Genomic DNA, 3,976 nt, shown 5'->3' with positions numbered 1-3,976 from the left:
CTCGATGGGAAGGGGGCGGAGCCTGCCTGGCCGGGAGCCCAGGGCCACGCCCCCACGTTTTGCATATGTGAATCCGCGCGTCCATACCTTTCATCCCAGTGTGGAAGCCCAGGTTTTCCCGGGCCAGGGCCGGTTTTCTGGGCAGAAACAGTGAACTCCCCTGAAAGGAGCAACTTAAGTAGTACACTGGCATTTAGCATAATGAAGCTAAGGGCCTGAATTCGACGTCGATCGTTTGCTTTATTTACAAATACGTCCTTTCTTATGAATCCATTTATTTATCCCCAAAAGCTTAGGAGAGAAGGCTGGCTGGCTGTGACCCCTACTCTACACAAGAAGAAAGTGAGGAGGAAGAAAGCAGGCCTAGTAAATAGAGAAGCCTGGGTTTTAGTTGGGGCTTCTGGCTCCAGAGCCAGTGTTTGTAATGACGCTGCATTATTTTTTTTTTTTAAAGGAGGTGGAGTGGGATGGTTTCCTGGCACTTTGAAAATCTTCTGATACAAACTATTTTTTCTTTTCTTTCTTTTTTTTTTTTGAGACGGAATCTGGCTCTGTTGCCCAGGCTGGCTGGAGTGCAGTGGCGCGATCTCGGCTCACTGCAAGCTCCGCCTTCCGGGTTCAAGCCATTCTGCTGCCTCAGCCTCCAGAGTAGCTAGGACTACAGGTGCGCGACACCACACCCAGTTAATTTTTTGTATTTTTAGTAGACACGGGTTTCACCATATTGGCCAGGCTCATCTCGAACTCCTAACCTCGTGATCCGCCTGCCTCGCCTTCTCAAAGTGCTGGGATTACAGGCATGAGCCACTGCGCCTGGCCTTTTTTCTTTCTTTGTTTGTTTCTTTTTGGATGGAGCCTCTCTGTTGCTGGCCCCGGGCTGGAGTGCAACGGCATGATCTTGGCTCACTGCAACCTCCACATCCCGGGTTCCAGCAACTCTCCTGCCTCAGCCTCCCGAGTAGCTGGGGTTACAGGCGCCCGTCACCACGCCCGGCTAATTTTTGTATTTTTAGTAGAGATGGGCTTTCACCATGTTGTACAGGCTGGTCTCAAACTCCTGACCTCAGGCGATCTACCTGCCTCAGCCTCCCAAAGTGCTGGGATTGCAGGCTTGAGTCACAGCACCTGGCCACCTGGCCTCTTTTCTTTTCTTTTCTTTCTTTCTTTTTTTTTTTTTTTGACAGTGTCTCACTTTGTCTCCCAGGCTGGAGTGCAGTGGTGCAACCCCAGCTCACTGCAACCTCGATCTCCCAGGCTCAGTGATCCTCCTGCCTCAGCCTCCCAAGCAGCTGAACTTGCAGATGGGTGCCACCACATCACATTATTATTATTATTATTATTTTGTAGAGACAGAGTCTCACTATCTTGCCCAGGCTGGTCTTGAACTCCTGGCCTCAAAGGATCCTCCTGCCTTGGCCTCCCAAAGTGTTGAGATTACAGGCGTGAGCCACTATGCTCAACCTACAAAGAGTTTATATATTAAAGTGAAATTTCTTATTAAACAGAATATTTTTTTAAAAAGCATTACAAGGTTCTTATTGGTTAAAATGGAAAAAAATTTTATTTTTGTTCATCTCCTGGTAGAACTGAAAAACTCTCCCTAAAGATGAACACTGCATGGCTTCTAAGGGCTACCAGCAGAAGTGAAATGGATTAAAAGACCCCAAGATGTCTTGGTTCTCTGTCCTGTGGCTCTGGGTTTTCTATTTTCATCTTCCTGATTTGTGGAAAGTCCCGAGCTGAACCTTAGGTGTAGGAGTGCCCTGCTCATTGTGCAACCTTGCAAATTGCTGGGTTCTTCCAGAGAATTTTGTGAAATTTTCTTAAAGGCTGAAGGTGCCATGATTTTCTCCACACCTCTTGAAGAAGATGAGTTCAAATTGGATCTTGAGAAGTTTACTCTGATTCTCTAATATCTCATAGCCATAGTCTAAGTCAGAGAGAGATATTGAATTCATTCATGCATAGAAACATAAATGACACATTTGCAGATTACATGACATGACATTTGAGTTTGATCCCATATGATCGTGTGGGGAGAAGGGTGTGGATGGGGTCATAGATGACAAAATATTGGCCATGTGTTGATTATTGTTAACTTGGGTGGTAGTTCTTAGAAATGGATTGTACTGTGTTCCACTTTTGTATATGTTTGTTGTTTTCCATAATACAAAATAGTTTTAAAATCATTTATTCTGACTGGGGACAGTGGCTAATGCCTGTAATACAGCACTTTGGGAAGCCGAGGTGGGTGGATCGCTTGAGTCCAGGAGTTCAAGGTCAGCCTGGGCAACATAGTGAGACTCTGTCTCTACAAAAATACAAAAATTACCCAGGCATGGTAGCCTGCATCTGTAGTCCCAGTTACTTGGGAGGCTGAAGTGGGAGATTGGCTTGAGCTTAAAGAGGTGGAGATTGCAATGAACTGAGATCACGCCATTGCACTCCAGCCTGGGTGACAGAGCCAGACCCTGTCTCAAATAAACCTACACACAAAAAAGAAAAAAAATCATTTGTTCATTAATAATTTATTTATTGAGTAACTACTATGTGCCAGACACTGTCCTAGGTGCTTGGGATGCATTCGTGAACAAAGTTAAAAATCTCTGCCTTGTAACTTATATTCTAGCTTGGAATGGGGTATGTAGAAGGAACGTAAATAGTAAACATGATGAGTTAGTGAATTTTATAGTGTGTTAGAAAGTGATAAGTGCTGTGGATTCCATTGAGAAGAGGATAGACAAGGGGACTAAGCCTGAGGCTTGGGGCTCCAACTTGGGAAAGAACCTACAGGGAGGCTGAATGAGAACAGTAGGAGAGGGAGCCACAGTGTATTAGGGAGTTGCTCAGCACTGTGTACCTCCCTATTATACTTCCTTATTACTCAAAAATGTGACTGCAATTATGTCCATGAAAATCTATACAAGGCCAGGCATGGTGACTCACACCTGTAATCCCCGCACGTTGAGAGGTCGAGGTGGGCAGATCACCCGAGGCCAGGAGTTCAAGACCAGCCTGGCCAACATGGTGAACATTTAGTAGAGGTGAACCCCGCCTCTACTAAAAATTCAAAAATTAGCCAGGCATGGCGGTGCACCGCTGTAATCCCAGCTACTTGGGAGGCTGAGGCAGAAGAATAGCTTGAACCCGGGAGGCAGAGCTTGCAGTGAGCCGAGATGGCACCACTGCACTCCAGCCTGGGCGACAGAGCAAGACATTGTCTCAAAAAAAAAAAAGCTATTTGAATAGTTGATATAGGAGTGGAGAAAAGGAGGCCAGGCAAAGAAAATCTCACATTAGGATTACTGTAAGTATGCTAATGTAGCTGTTTCACTCTTAAATGTTAACTCTTTGAAGGCAAAGATTTATCTTTAGTTTTTTTTTTTTTTTTTTTTTGAGATGGAGTCTCACTCTATTGCCCAGGCTGGAGTGCAATGGAGTGATCTTGGCTCATTGCAACCTCCGCCTCCTGAGTTCAAGGGATTCTCCTGCCTCAGCCTCCTGAGTAGCTGGGATTACAGGCACCTGCCACTACGCCCAGCTAATTTTTGTGTTTTTAGTAGAGACAAGGTTTCACCATGTTAGTCAGGCTAGTCTTGAACTCCTGACCTCAGGTGATCCACCCCCGCTCGACCTCCCAAAGTGCTGGGATTACAGATGTGAGCTGCTGCACCTGGTCTTATCTTTAGATTTCTTTCTTGGCTGGATACCTGGCCTAATAGAGTAGTTACATATTTGCTGAGTGAATGAGCGAAGAACGCATGGAGAGTTGGAGTGAAGCTGTGACCTGCCATGCTGGGACCATCCCAACAGAATTCAGTTGCAGATGTTGGAGCTTATAAACCGATACGGCAAAATACAGTGCCTTGGGATACCGAACTGCAGAAGCCGAAAGATCTCTCTGATCTCCCCCACAAGGTCTCTTCCGAAGAAGTTGAAGTCTTTTGTCTGCCTAAGATCTAGACCCACCAAGGGG

This window comes from Trachypithecus francoisi, unplaced genomic scaffold (assembly GCF_009764315.1).
Source record: "Trachypithecus francoisi isolate TF-2019V2 unplaced genomic scaffold, Tfra_2.0 Lachesis_group13, whole genome shotgun sequence".
Lineage (NCBI taxonomy): Eukaryota > Metazoa > Chordata > Mammalia > Primates > Cercopithecidae > Trachypithecus > Trachypithecus francoisi.
This window is presented reverse-complemented; position numbering follows the sequence as displayed.